Consider the following 16407-nt stretch of genomic DNA (forward strand, 5'->3'; position numbering starts at 1 on the left):
GATACATTTTCAATTGGGACAGTAGGTAGTTTCCTAAATCAATGTCAAACATTATTGCAGCATTTGCACATATAGCAATCTATATCCATGTCCCATACCATCTTGAGGCATAATAAAGCAGATAAATGGTGTAACTCCAAACTTGTTAGCTTTTCCTTACGGAAGCGCATTGCAATCATAGTATGCATATACATAGGATTCCCTCATATATATCAGAGGGCTCTTGACAGCTATGTCGCTTTAATCTAACTTCGATCAAACACAATTACATGGAACATTTGAATCTACCAACCAGTGAAGAAACCGGGGAAAAAGAGCTGGGGAGCTGAAGTGGGTAGGGGGGAAATGTACAATATCAGTCATATTACCAATAACACAGTTCTACGTCCATATGCTATATATATCATCATATGGTTATCACCTACTGGTCAGAAGTGTAGAGTGTACACCACATTTTCCAAACCATCTGTTTTCATTGCATGGTTCAGCACCATTATTGGCTATTGTTAGGGGTGGGTCATCCGAGTTTGTCATCACTTGAAGCTCCAACAATATTGTGTTCCAAGCTAGGGAGATGGCATATTTACGCAGGCCTAGTGTATCCTCTCTGACTAGTGAAACTGCCTTTGTCTTGGCCCAGTTCAGCATAGATTGGGACCATGCCTTCAGTGATGAGGGGGCTCCTGCCTTCCAACGTAGTACAGCTTCAAAGTCTTTCTTGTTTCCTTACTTCTTGTTGGTCAGCACCTCCTACTTCGTCCTGGGACTTTATAGTCTGCAGCCCCTTACCCATGGTCTGTCACTTAGGTGCTTCCTTTCACTGACCGTCCTCTTGCCCCACCCTCCCTACCACACACCTTATGTTGCTTGCCCCTCCACCCGCCTACAGCTCTGTTGTATTGCAGCTCCTTCCTTCCTCCCCTGCTCCTCGCTGGTGTTGCTTCCCACCCCGCTCTCCTCCCGCTGTCTTTTATGTTGCTGCCCCCCCCCCTGCACCCTCCAATCCGCCACATAAACATTTACAAGGCCAAATAGCGAAAGCAGCGCATGCGCTGCTGTGCCATGCCATGAGAGGCCTTTTGGAATCGATACGATTCCAGCGTGCCCGCGGGGAGACAAACGAGACAGAAGATGTGCACGCAGGTATTTTCCCCTTTACTGGCGGCGTGATACTCTGTGGACTTATTTTTTCGCCTCCAGTGAAGGCAGGCCCCGCGTGCACATCTTCTGTCCCAACGACTGGCCACAAGCACACACATAAACACTAAGCTACTTAAACGGGCGTACATCGCACTCGCACAGACAACCGAGCACCCGCCTGCACTGACGCAGGCACACGCAAATAACCAAACATGGAGGCACACCGGACGCATACCACACGCACAAAGAAATAAATGGACTCACAGAGTAATATACACTCAGACATATGGACACAAACCCATACCAAGACAAACACACACTAGTGCAGTACATGGGAACACGCCATGCACAAAAAATAAACACTTATACTAACACGGCCACACGCACATTGTTGGCATACACTATAACAAATAAGCACACATACTAACACAGTCACACCTACATTGTAAAGCATGGCTGAAGAAAGGGACCTTTAAATGCGTGCAAGGGACGTGTTACCGGGTATCCTTTCCTTAAGAATGTCATAATTCCTTACCCAATAATATCTATTTGTCGGTGCGCAGTGACTGGCGCGGCCTCCCTTCAGTGTGGGACGCAGGATTTCCCGGGCGCACATGCGTGGTAACGCAGTGCTGAAGAAAGGAGCCTTTTAAATACATACATATGTTTACGGGGTAGGCACCCTCTCTCCTGAAGAGCAAACGTTTTTCGTTTTATGGGTACATTCACCTCCCCACTGACTCCCACACATTCAAATGCCTTGCAATTTACCACACACTTAACCATGGGTATTTTTCCAACAGGTGCCTCGAGGCGACAGTCCAGTCCGTCGCATGGGAGCGCATTGCAAAACAAGTAAATAATTAAACCAAGACTCTATGGGGAGTCATAGGTTGGCGTCGACAACCAAAACAACCGCACGTGAGCGCATGGAACCTCACGGTGGTCTGCAGTCTTGGGTCTTCAACCCCTTTACTCTGGTCTAGGAACGGTGTAGGTTACAGGGGGACAGGGGCTAGCTCTATTGTGCAGAAAGTGTGTAAACCTGCAAAGACGCCTTCCAGCTTCAGAAGTCAGCACCAGGTGCGAGCTGTGGGTCTGTCTATGAGCAGCCGAAGGGACGTAAACAGTGCACTTTGAAAGGTATAGTGTATTATGATAGACAACCTTTATATCAGAAGTAGAATTTTATTTGTGTGTTTGTGAGAGCACACGTGTAGGTAGAGGGCGTTTTCAACACGAATTTAGGTTACAAAGCATGCTGATGAGCGGACTTTTGGAATAGATATGATTCCGGCATGCACGCGGGGAGACAAACGAGACAGAAGATGTGCACACGGGTTTTGGCCCCTTTACTGGCAGCATGATACTCTGTGGACTTTTTTTTTTTGCCGCCAGTAAAGGCAGTCCCCACATGCACATCTTCTGTCCGTCCCACGACGGGCCGCTCTTGTTCTTCTCAGCTGTCATTGCGTACATAAAGGGATAAGAGACGTGAGTGTCAGTTGTACGGAGATAACCATCTCTCTAACTCCCTGGGCACAGATGGGCGATAGCTGACAGTAATGTGATGACGTGGGACCGAGCCATGAAAACATCAGCACTTCGCAGCTTCTCTTTCATTGAAGGGAGCAAGTGCATTGACTGTATTTGTTTGTCTTTTGTTAGCTTTCTCCGCCTTTTTCTTGGCGCCACTGTTTGGTTCATCCAGATCCATTTGGAACGGGTTTTTGAAGTAAAAGAATAAGTTGGAAATGTGACTTCACGTTTTACAGAAGAGCTTATTCTCCTGACTTCGTTTCTTCTCTGATTCTGTCTGTGCATTTAATGTACAGCGGCTTCAAAGGACATGTTGTGGAGAGGATGATCAGTCACTTACAACAGAGCTGCACAGGCTTTTTTGTTTAGAGGCTTCCTCTTCCTTTTATGTGACAACCAACAGGGGACACTCTTCGTCATGGAACAGGCGCTGTGGCTCCATGCTCAAGTGAGTTTTCAGCGACTGGGAGCAGTGTGATGAGACAGTGGATGTAATTTATCGCTTTGCCATTCCGAATAGAAGCACCAGGCAGCGGCTTGCTTACTCCTGGGACCCGCTGTTCGACACTAGCAGTTCAACTTTTTGCATTATCCACTTTGTATCTTGATTGGGTCATACATTGCGTAATAATTTAATCCTATGTGCACCTGTAGAAGTGATGTCTGAGCAAGTATGAAATAGGGAGCGGCTAGGATCCCTCTAGATTTTCTACAATTTTCGAGAGCTTACTGGTCTCTGGTGCACAAACAAAGATAACTGTGCCTAAAAAATGAAAGTGTGTCCTCATGTAACGTAACTGGTGCTATGTAAAGCGCTCTGATAACTGATTCGGTTCGGTTCTAGTTCGCGCTATATAAAACTCCCCAAAAAAAACTATGTGATTGGAAGAGAACCGCTCTTGTGGCCATCCTGACCTAGCAAAGGTACTTTAATGTCTAGCACACATACCAATAGTTTTTAGGCCTATTGCGTGGTGGGAGCAGGTCGCTATACAGTTCAGTCTGCGTGCAGCAAAAAGTCAGTTCCCTAGTCCACTGTGCTAATGTGGGGACCGGGCCTCGCATCCAGGTACGTGCAATACACCGTTTGGCAATAAGGAAAGACATATCTACTAGTCTCCTATGCATGGGGTGGAGGGGCTTGGAGTATCCCAGTATGGCGAACAGTGGGTCGGGAGTCAATTTGAGGTGTGTGATCTCGTTAACTTCTTGGTACACTGAGTGCCAAAAGGCAAGGACATCCAGGCAAGACCATGCGACATGTATAAAATCGGCGAGTAGAACCCCACATTTCTCACAGTTAGCACTGTCCTGTAGGCCATATCTATGTAGTCTTTCAGGGGTGTAGTATACCCTGTTGAGATATTTAAAGTGCTGCAGCCTGTGTCGGCCGTTCAGAGATATTCTTCTCGTACTCGTGCAGCAATACTGCCACATCTCCTCCCCCACGTCAATTCGCAAGTCAGCCTGCCACGACAATCGTGGTTTGGCACATTCCGCTGTCTTCTCAGAGGGCAATGCGATATAGATTGGTGATTAGTTTAGAAGGGGCCCTAGCGTTGACGATGTAGTCAAAGGCTGTCGCTATCGCAGGTTCCTCCATATCATCCTCTAGTGGGCCTTTAAGAGCGATCAGCGCACTCTGTGGAACTGAAAGCGTGATAGAAGGGAGTGTGTAATGTCATCTGTCTCGATCTCACTCCAAATCCGGGCACACCCCCCAGAAAAAAGGTCTCCCATAGTATTGATCTGCAGCCCCTTCAGCGCCTCTACTACCCCTTTATCCCTACATGGTGGCAACCATGCACACCAAGCCGCAGGTGCATTAGGGGCGTATAGGAGACTACACGCCTGAATATCCATCATGTGGTGCCAGGCATGAGTGACAACGTTTAGAGAATCAAGGAGACCTGTTCTGCGATCTGGCAGTCTGGATAACAGTGCCGGCAAGGGCGTCGGATCCGCCACTATTGACTCGATATGGATATGTGGAATGTTCACTGGTCCATGAATCCAGTGGTAAGTGTGTGCACATTAGGCTGCGCGATAATAAAGCTCCAAATCCGGGGCTCCCAGCCCTCCCGCCTCATGTGGACGCACTAATATTTTCCATGCTACTCGGGGCTGCTTCCTGGCCCTGGCTAGGCGCACCATTAACAATTGTGACTGCTGGAAAAAGTGTTGCGATAGAACCATAGGGATGTTGCTGAATAAAAACAATAAGCGTGAGAGGACAACCATTTTCATTAGGGAGATTCGCCCCAGCAGCGATATTTGAAGAGCTACCCAGCTCTCCACATCCTCCTCGAGATTCGAGACCGCCACCCCATAATTCTCACGTAGGACAACTTCCGAGTCCGTGTGGAGACGAATCCCCAAGTACCGAACTGCGTCCGTGGACGACTGGATAGGATAGTACGGCTCAAAGGGCCGCGTGGCTGGCGTGCGCGGGAACATTAGGGACTTCTTCCAGTTAACGTGGATCCCCAACAGCGAGCTAAACAAGACCACCTCGTGGAGTACAGCCAGCAGTTGCATCTCCGGGTCCCTGACATATAGAAGGGTGTTGTCGGCGTACGTAGACATGATCAGGTTATAGATGGGGAATCGAATTCCTCTATGGTCGTGATATTCGCGCAAGGTGCAGGCGAGGGGCTCGGCGACCAACGTGTATAATATCGGGGAGAGGGGGCATCCCTGCCTCGTGCCTCTACTGATCTGAATGGGGTCCATGGTGAGAGAACCTATGTGTATGCTGGCAGACGGGGAGGTGTACAGCGTAGCCAGTAACGGCAGAAACGGCTCACCCACCCCCATGCGACTCCGAACATGTCGAAGGAAAGGCCACTCGACGGAGTCGAAGGCCTTCTCCATGTTAAGGAAGACCGCTACCGTGGGGACCTCAGGGCGTGTGTGTTGGAACACCGCGAAGACTGTCCGGAGATTACACGTAAGGTTTCGGGTCGGGACAAAGCCGGCCTGTCCCAGGGCCACCAGCGAAGTTACCATGGGGGCGAGGCAGTTGGCGATTAGTTTCGCAAGTATCTTCGCGTCAACGTTGAGCAATGATAGAGGACGATAGGAGGCACAGTCTCCCGGGTCCTTATCAGGTTTGAGAATTGCATCTAATATGGCCTCGCGTAGAGTGGGCGGCATCGTGCCAGTCTCAGCCATGTCCTCGCAGAGGGAAAGGAGGTGTGGTATCAATAGATCCGAATAGGCTTTGTAAAAGGCAGCAGATAGGCCGTCACTGCCCGGGGTGCCGCCACCCTTCAATGCCGGTAATGCCCATACTATTTCTTCCCGCTCTATAGGCCGTGCCAGGAACTCTCGTTTCTCGTTAACAACCAGGAGAGCTCTACCCACTAGTATGCGCTCCTCAGGTACAGGGCCTCTCGAGGCATAAAGTTTCGTATAATACTCCCGAAAACACCTGCTCAGCAGGGAGCAACTCTTCCGTTGTGGGTGACCTCATAACGGGGGTCGACGTTCTGTCCCGTTGGCGTGTAGCCAGCTGCGCGAGAACCGTGCCAGGGCGATCCCCCTCCCCATACACTGGCAATTGCATATTTACCTAGATACTTGATCTCAGAGTCTGCCTTCTCATTGTATTCACATAGCGTGTGGGCTATCTCCTGGGCCAGTGCCTCACTACTATCGTGGACTTGTTTCCGCTCCAACTCCTCCAGTTTGGATTCCAAGGTACGCAGCCTGCCCCTAATCGATTTGAGAACTCCCGCATATTTCGAAATAGTGACCCCTATAACATACACCTTGAAAGCCTCCCATACAGTCTGAAATGAATCTACTGAGCCTACGTTGGCTTCAAAAAATGTCTCAATGGCCACCGCCAGCTCCTCCTTGAAGGAGGCATCCAGCAGCGAGTACGGAGGGAAGCGCCAGGCAAATGGCGGGATGCGCATCGCTGGAACTGCCACCGTCAACAGTATAGGGGAGCGGTCTGAATATGTACGCGGTTAAATAGAGCAAGCGTGTACCATTCGAGTAAGTTGTGTCGTAGCCAGTAGTCTATCCTGGTGTGTATCTTATGTGGGGCTGAATAGTGCATGTAACCTCCTTGCGTGGGGTGCAGGTGTCTCCATAAGTCCCGCATATCCAGACGAACCATTCGAGATTCTAGAGCTCTAGCTGAGGCCGAGGGACGGCGGTCAGGACCGTCCGATCTGTCTAGGTGTGGTTGTCTAGTCATGTTAGTCCCCCCCAAAACCCCCCCCCCCCAAAGCACGTCCCCTCTTAAGTACTTCTCAACCTTTGCCCCTAAGTCCGAGTAGAAGTCAGGGTTGTCATAATTGGGGCCGTAGGTGTTCACCACACAGACATCCATGCCCTTACCACAACACCTCGTGGTGGTATATCGTCCCTCACCGTCATTTACTAAAGACGTCATCTTGATGTGTGTCTTCGGGTTGACTCACGTGAGCACCCCCCTGGCGTGTGATGTGAACTCAGCAGCATGAGTGTTCCCCACCAGGCCCCTTTAACAGAGTGTAGGTGCGTCTCCTGTAATAGTGTGATATCAACACCATGCCGTGCAAGACCTTGCAATACCTTTCGAACCTTTCTGTGGTCGTTAAGACCTCGGACATTCCAGGTTATTAGCGTCCATGTGTCCGAGTTGTCCCCGTGGGTGTTTATCCTATCAACGGTGGTCTGAGTGCCTGTTCCAGAGTATTTGCCTGCATATGCATCCCAACACTGTGTTGTGCCCAAAACATGTGAGGTGGCCCATCAAAATCGCCCACCGGCAACAAACCAATTTCGCAGCATGAAAATAATACACAACGCTCCCCAATGCTCCCACCCACGCCTGCCCATCGTCAACTAGGCCGCGAGCAACCCCTCTCCCCATCTTAGCTACCCTCACCTCCCAGAACCCTCCCAAACCCTCCAGAACACAAACAAAACTTTGTACCAGATTCAGTGGGAAACACGCAGAGGCAGCCAACAGTGTGCAAGCTCTATGTAAGGTCAAAAAATACGTGTAAAGCTGCACGCCCCTCCCCGTCTCTGTGCAAGGAAGAAAAAACTTTGCGTGTAACCAACAGGTGCGACCGAGATGCAAACCCAGCATGATCAGGTACAGTGCTTTCGTTACAAATCATAATGTACATTCCAAAGTATGAGAAAAATAAAGTAGATTTGTGACACCTGGGCATCTAGATCTTCTGTCAGTGCATGAATATAACTAGGCATCATACCTAGCACCTGGCAGCACTTGCCCCCAGAGCAAACCATCGTCCATATAACTTCAACCCTCCAATGTGTCCTGATGTCAACGCCCCGGCAACCATTCTCACCTCTACGCCCCCTCCCCCCCAGACCCCGTAAGATGCAAAGCCAAAAACATTCCTTATCTGCGAGAGTCACTGTTATTCCAGGTTATACGGGGAGCCTCCCGCTGCCTCACTCGACCTTTCCTGGGAGGATCGGGTCTCCTTGTGCCAGTCCTTCGGGGCCCTCTGCAATGCCTTAGGGTCCGTGAATATCAGGGATTTACCCTGCCTGTTGATCCTTAATTCCGCGGGATACCACATCGTGTAATCCACGCCAATCTCCCGTAGCTGCCTTCATCGGTTGGAACCGACGTCGGGCCTCCTGTACTCTTGCAGTGAAATCCGGGAACAGCGAAAGTGTCGAGCCCTCATATCGAAGTGGTTGTTTCTCCCTTGCGAGACGCAATGCCACGCCGCGGTCCCTGTAGTTCAGTAGCCTCGCTATAATAGGCAGAGGAGGAGCTCCCGGCTTTGGCCGCGGGCCGAGTGAGCGGTGCGCATGTTCTACCACAAACATGGCAGAGAAAGCTGAATCGCCCAGGAGAGATTTAAGGACATTTTCAATAAATATTTCCATGTTCCCAGTCTGTGTGGACTCCGGCAAACCCGTAATGCGAAGGTTGCATCTTTGGGAGCGGGCCTCCAAATCCTCAGTCTTGTCCTGAAGCGCCTGAATCACTCTAGCCAGTTGTTTGCCATCGGAGTCCACAGAGGTCTGGGCTTCCTCCACCTCCGTAAGCCTGCGCTCGGACATGTCCAGACGCTCCGCATATTTAGCGAGCCTCTCCGCCATGTGATCCATCAGGTAGGTGAGCGCATCCATCTTGGTACCCAAAGAAGCAATACCCCCTGGAGGTTATTTTCCATTGCCAGTAGCAGACTGCGGATATCTTGTGGGGGGGCCCTCAGGCCTCCCGGCCCTTTCTGAAGATGGCGAGCCGAGGCCTCGGTGCCAGGCGAAGGGCACAGGGGGAGGGGCGCACAGAGGCTCCAGGCGCAGAGGGCAGGACCCTACCTTGTCACTGCGGTGTCCGCGTGTTCTTCGGGGCAGGTTCACCGCCCAGCCCAGGTATGGCCGCCTTCTTAATTCCTCTGCTCAGCTCAGGGCCCGCTCAGTCCTCCCAGAGGCGCGGAGCGTAGAACGGGGTCTCACTCCCGTACAGTGATCGCCAATGGCCTTCAGCCACCACGTGGGACTCCGGGCCCGGGGAACATCTGGGAGGGGAGGGCGCCAAGTCCACAGCCGTGCGACTCACGGCCCAGCGCAGAATCCTTCCCGGCCTTGTATTGGGGCCCTAGACCTGCTAAAAGCGGGAGGCAAGTGCGGTCGTCTGGCCCAGCCGCCGCCCAGGGCCACGAAGCCTTCGCTCTTGCGCGGCGCCGCTGCACACCAGAGCGACGCGCTCCACTGCGCACTTCGGCACCTTGCATACCCGGTGCCGGAGACAGAGGCACTTCGTCGGGGTCTGGGCAGGGGGGTCTTCGTCAGCAGGCTCCGGCCTCGGGCCTCCCCAGTCGTCCCGAGCGCCTGGGTCACAGCGCCATCATGCGGCAGCCGCGTCGTCGGAGGCGTCCCGCCTCCTAAGGAGAGTCCGGCGCTCGTGCCCGCAAAGGCTGCCCCCAGGCCCAAATGATCGTGGCTCACCCGCCTCGGGGGGGCGCGTGTGAGCTGAAGTCACTCTCGGCAATGTCAGTGGGGGGGCAAGCTTCACCAGGCCGCAGTGTGGAAGCCCCGGAGAAGGGTTAACACGCAGGATGAATTCAGGATCGTTGACGAGGGAGCTCCGGGCTCAAGCAGCCATCTTGGTTGTGAGCTGGTTCTGCCCCACCCACTTCGCACACATTCCACTAAAGTAAGTTACTCACACTCTCTCCTACTCGCTCTCTCTCCTACTCGCTCTCTCTCCTACTCGCTCTCTCTCCTACTCGCTCTCTCTCCTACTCGCTCTCTCTCCTACTCGCTCTCTCTCCTACTCGCTCTCTCTCCTACTCGCTCTCTCTACTCTCTCTACCACTCCCAACTTCTCTACATACGCACACATATGCACATATATATGCATTTATATATGTATGTGTATATATATACATACACATATATATACATCTGCATATCTATATAATTACAAATATAAATGCAAGCATACATATTCACATATACATGCATATGCATGTTATGTACTTGAAAGTTTGAAAAACACTAATAAAAGCAAAGCTACAAAGCCACCTAATTACAAACGGAATTGCTTTAACTTAAATGAGGGCGAGACCTATTGCATTTTCAATGCTTTTTAATTTAAGTTTTGTTGCACAGCACCCTGTGCTTCTGTGCAACATTACTGAAAAAAACATTGAGCCAATAGATCTTGCTCAGGTGAAACCTATTTCTTTGCTAATGCATTTTTTTTCCTATCTTTTAACTTGTGCTACGGCTCAGCTACCATACGGCTCTCTTTTGGGCATTTGCTGCATGAACCTCTCCCGATTACCACCTCCCCACGCCCCCACTCACCCTCAACTCTGCCACCTGCCCCGTTTTTCAATATACTTAATGAGTGGCCATTAGCTGCACATCTCTACCTGGCTGCACGCTTTAGGGCATTTGTTTCTCATCCCCTGCTCCCTGCCTTTAAGTCCTGCTCTTCCTCTACTTTTGCGAGGGCATCTTAGCTGCACACTGCTACAGTGATGCTTGTTTGACTTTCATTGTGCAGCATCTCCCACATCATTATATTTATTTTTTATTTTACTCTTTCCAGATGGTCGTCCGCCATATTTGAAGGGTGTATTTTAAAAAATGTTTATGATGGCCTCTACACACAGGCCCCATTCTCTGAATTGTTTTTTATTAATTTTTTTTAAAGAACATACGTTTCAAGATGGCCGCTGACCTTGCGTATGGAAGCATGGTGGTTATCTTTTTTTTTTTTGCCTGTCAGATTTTTTTTAACTAACTTTATTGAGCCATTGTTCAGAGTGCATTACAATATAACAGCTGTTCATGGCATTTTTCATTTTAGGTGTAATATTGACTCATCCGTTTCCATATGGAAAGATATACGTCAACCCTCGTATATGGTGGGTGTCTTAAATTAAATTGTATTTTGCTTACTGAAAGGCATTTACAATGCCAGCAGATCTCACTTTTTTTTACCTCTTGGCTTTGTCAGTGCTTTTTACTGATGCTATGCAGTGTAGATGAAAATCAAAATGTTTTTTTTGCGCTTTTGTACAGCATTGATAAAAAAACAAGCATTGGCAAATTCAGTCGATTTGGCCTTGGCTGCCAGGCTTTTGGAATGCTTTCGGCTTGTTTTTTGCAGAATTTTGGAAAAGCTGCTGGGGGGGGGGGGGGGGTGGGTGTGTGGGTGTGTGTGTGTGTGTGTGTGTGTGTGTGTGTGTGTGTGTGTGTGTGTTTTTTATTTAACAGGACCTTTCACCAAATACCTTGATTTTTTTTATACAAAGGAAAAAGCTAGGAGCTTTTTTTTTTTTTGTGCCAAAAAAGCACACCTTGCCTTGCACTGGGTGGAACTACTTCGTGTGAATGTGCTCCTTGTGAAACGGCAGACGGTCGTCATTCTCTGAAGTTAGCTGTTGTCTGAGTTGGGCTGACCATTGATCCATGCTGAATGTGGTAGTGGGCGCAAGAGAAATGTGAATGGCACATAGCAGACCATTAGATTAATAGGACTCGGTAAAAGCATCTATATGCAGGTTAACTTTTACTTCTAACTGCAGTCAAATGAAATGGTTTTGGAGAACACCAAACATAAAAAGAAAGGGAAGCAAACCTTGGTAAAGCCAATACGTCTTGCCTATGAGGTAGTTATTGGTTTTGCCAATGCCTTTTGGTCATGTTGTACACTAGTGTGGCTGCTGTGCAGCCTGGCTGGAAGCAACAAAAGAAGTGCTGTGATGTGGCCAAGTGTTGGCTTCGTCATAACGCTTTTTATATTTTTTTTAAATTTTAAATGTTAATTTAAATTGCTGGCGGGATGGGAGGCAACACGGAAGGATAAATGCAATTTGAATGCTCACTAAAGACAACAGAGTGTGGGAGGGGGGCGGTATGATTCTGCCAGCGCTTTTCTTGTTTATTGCTGGGTGGAAGGCAATATGGAGGGAGACCGCCTGAATCCTGTCCATGCGGGCAACTGGGTGCATGGGAGGGGGGGGCCTGACTGCAAGCACATGGCCAAAGGAGGGGCTGGGGAAAGCAACAATATGGACAGCAATGGATTGGGGGGGAGTGGGTGGGGTGGGAGTGGGTGGGGGCGATCGAGCAAACAATACAGATATGGGAGGAACACGAAGGGGGGGGGGTACACAGGGAAGCTAGCTGTAAATAACGCACTCTGGGAGAGTGCTTAAACGCAAGTAAAAAAGCAGTCCCTAAAAAAAAAAACTAAGCAGTGGTAAGCAATGGGCAACCTTTAAGCCCACCGTTATAAAACAAAAAGTGACTGTGCATGCACTGCCAAAACGAGACCTAAAAAAGTGTGATTTTTGTTTTATTTGTCGATCCAAGATGGCAGCTGTACGAAAGTGCTTCTTAGAATGTTTTCTGGCTCTGCAACAATTGGCAGCTGCAAGGCACGCAGAATAAAATGAAAATATTTTATATATGAGTCAGTGCTGGGTGAGCTGAGTAGTGGATGGCGGTGGTGCATGGGAGGAAAGCAATGAGTAGTGAGGATAAAACAATGGAGTGTGGAGGAGCTACGCTAGCAACCAAGATGGCCGCGTAAGCTCCCGGCTCCGCTGGAGAGGTGTGGCGCCGCGGCCAGGGCGACTGACGCTGGAATCTGGGGATCACGGTTCGATCTCCGGCGGCAGATTAGCCCAGCACCATGTGACTCTGGGCAATAGCTCGCTTAATCTTCCCGACGGCCCCCAGCGCCTAGAGACCCTTACGGGTGATTGTGCGCTTTACAAATGTGGACTTTACTTTACCTCCGCCAGCAGCTCGAATATCCTGCCTTCAATCCTGACTTCACACCTGATTTCCTTGTTCATGAAGTTTTTCTGCTTCTAAAGGTGCAATCCCGAGTTTTCTACCTCATCGGCTGACGAAGATACGCCGTGTCTCCATTCTCGGCCTAACAACGTGTGGAAGCCGGGACCTCGATTTCTAGCCTATCCGGTTTGGAACACCGGCCGTGAGACCTGGACTGAGCCCGGTCTCCCGAAGGGTGCCGTGAATTGTTGATTTTTGGTGACGATCCTGTAAATGATCTACACCGGGGACACACCAGCGTGTTCCACCGGCTGCCGTGGTAGGGGTCTGGTGCCCGAAGACCTTGCTGACCTCCCGGGGCCGACGGGCTGGGGCCCTCGCTGACGGCGAAGGTGTCTTCTGCTAGACTAGGAGCGCCCACTGTTCAACATCTGATTTGCGTGGCCTGTTACCCCGGAGTAGCCGGCCTCCGGGGTTCAAGTCCGGCTCTGCCGCCTACTGAGAGGGAATGGAGCGGATGGAAGGCACGCCATCGCTGCAGGCCGTTATGGCCGCCATTGGGGCGCTCCATTCGCACAATATCGCTGTGTTCCGGACACTGATCGTGAAAGTGGACGGTATCCTGGAACCGGAGGATGACTCTTTGTTGAGTTCCCCGCTAGCTGTTGTACCGGCGGTGCACCGAACGTCTGGAATCTAGGTCCCTGTGCAGATCCCAGATTTACTGAGCCTTGGCGGTTCTAAATCAACGCCACTCCAGCCTGTGCTTATCGGCAGCGTCTCCTGCTCGATTCTGCCGACGCCTACTACATCTATAGACGGTCTCCAGTGTGGTAACAAGTTCTTCAGTGACTTTTCGAGATACTCGCTGTTCTTGGACGCATTTCCTCGTTTTATTCGTGAACTTTTATCCTGCATGCGATCCTACTGCACTGACATGAACTTTTATGAACGCTTTGCCTTTTCCATCAAGATGGCGGCTCGAGGGAAGAAGACTCTTATGAAAGATCGTACTGGCCAGGGCTGAACTTAATCGCTTTGATCCGATATTATAGCTTTCAGCAATGCCGGGGTTGTGCCTATATTGTGACGGGAGTTGGGTGGTTATTGACTATACTCCCCCGACTGGCTTGTATATTTTGTTGAATGTTGGCTTTATTGCGTCTGGGGGTGGTCGCGGTTGGCGGGGGGCACGGGAGACCGGGAGTGTTTGCTTTCTCCTCCTCCACTTCTTCTCTCTTTCCCTTCTTTTAGGGTAGTTCTTGGGCGACAGGCACGCTGCTAGTGGGGTTAGGCCGTAGCCATTGCAGGGGTGCAGGGTGGGGGGTTAGGGGAGGTTTTTTTATTTTGTTCTATGGACCTTTTGTCTTTCCTTTTTCGAGAAGTGGGCTGTTTCTTCTTCACGGATCCTTTCTTGCTCCGGTGTCTACACTAGCTTTAATTATCCTGTATCATTGCGGACGGGGTCGGGTGTGGTGGGATTGTTTTCGATCGTATAATAGACTGTTTATTCTTCTTTTCTACTGTGCATTATCGCGATAGGCCATGTGTTCCTTACGATGGTTGTTGTGTGTATATTTCCCCCGCCTGTCCCTTTCCTGCATTGTACCGTTTGACACCTGATATTTGTAATGCCTACTCTTGTCTTACTGTTAAAATAAAAAAATATATAATAAAAAAATTTAAAAAACAATGGAGTGTGGGTGGCTACAATAGTGGAGCACATGGGGCAGGTGTTTTAGGGAAGTGCTCAAGGGGAGCATGAAAACATGTGGGGAACTAAACCAAAAAGAAACCGGCATTGGCAAAGACAATAGGTCTCGCCTGTGCAAGAGCTATTGGCTTTGACAATTTGTTTTAGCTGAAAGTTAGTGGAGTGGGGTAGATTGGGGTGGAGTAGATTAGGGCAGAGTGAGGTCGATTGGAGTGGGCTTTACTGTAGTGGGTTAGATTGTAGTAGGGTAGATTGGAGGGGGTATTTGAGTAGATTGGACTGGACTGGAGTGGGTTGGGGTTGATTGAGTGGTAGATTGGGGTGGAGTGGTAGATTGTGGTGGGGAGTTTGGGTGTATTGAAATGGACTTGGGTAGATTGGTGTAAAGTGGAGATGGTTAGATTTGGCGAGTGGTGGAGTGGGGTGGTTTGGGGTGGGGTAGATTGGATTGGGGGGGTGGGGTAGATGGGATAGGAGTGGGGTGGATTACAGTAAGGCAGATTGGAGTGGGGTAGATCATGGTGGAGTGGAGAAGAGTGGGATGAAGTATATTAGGGGAGAGGTAAGAGGAGTGGGGTAGTTTGGAGTGGGGTAGGTTGTGGTAGAATGGAGTGAAGTGAGATAGAGGGGCTGGAGTGGAGTGGGATAGAGGGGGTGGAGTGAGGCAGATTGGATCACAGGATTGGGGTGGAGTGTGGTAGATTGGATTGTAGAGGGGTAAATTAATGCAGATTGGAGTGGGGTACATTGGTTTAGGTTTGAGTGCAGTAGGTTAGATTGGGGTAGAGTGGGGTAGATTGGAGCAGAGTAGATTGTTGTAGGTAGTAGTGGATTAGGGTAAAGTGGAGCGTGGTAAATTGGAGTGGGGAAGGTGGAGTGAAGTGTCACAGAATAGAGTGGCAGGTTGTGTCGTAGAGTCGAGTGACATGCAGTAGTTTTGAGTGTCATGGAGTAGAGTGTCGTTAAGTGTAGTGGCATAGAATGGAAGGGTGTGGAGTGCTGTAAAGTGGAGTGGCGTAGGGCCAAGTATGCAGGGTGTGGTAGTGTCCTGCCATTACAGACAACACATTGAAATGACCATAACATTTGCAGAGATGTACAGTTTTAATGCGCACAAATGATAATGTGTGGAATTGTCATCACCTAATGTATTGTTGTACACTTCAGAATAGGAAACAAAAAGTGCTTTATTTGTACTTTATGTATTCCTCAATTATCAGCACAGTTCATTTTTTGTTGTGTGCTGGAAAATTTACATTCTCCACTCCTCTCACATAGCTGCTCAGCAGTATTGTCACATAAATTTCCTCCCTTTGAAGTCGGAGATAGAAAGTAAACACCAAGCTGATATTTTACCTCTGTCTTTTAAGCACAGCGATTGTGATGAGATCAGTGTTTAAGACTGGTTTTACTGAAAACTAGTACTCGGAAGGATACAGTAAACCAGTAATGCTCTTGGGAGGGGCGATCTCGCGCTGGACAGCCTAAAACAAATAAAGCCAGCAAATAAGAGTAACCAAACCCAGAAGCCAATGGAAAGCAATGGGCGGAATGTATTCCCAGGGAAGCTTTCCAAATGCCCAAAAGAAGTATTAAGTAAACCAGACCGCTGTGGTTTCTGCTATGCTTAGACCTAAAAAGTAGGTTTGTAGCATGTATAGTTGCAGATACAGATTCTTGGCATACTCCTGCCATCTAGTGTTGGGCTTGATTGTTTTTCTTCTAAGTTGTTTGAGTCCTTAGGTGTGTGGTGACTTTTCGAT

The sequence above is a fragment of the Lissotriton helveticus genome, chromosome 7 (genome assembly GCF_964261635.1).
Source record: "Lissotriton helveticus chromosome 7, aLisHel1.1, whole genome shotgun sequence".
NCBI classification, from domain to species: Eukaryota; Metazoa; Chordata; class Amphibia; order Caudata; family Salamandridae; genus Lissotriton; species Lissotriton helveticus.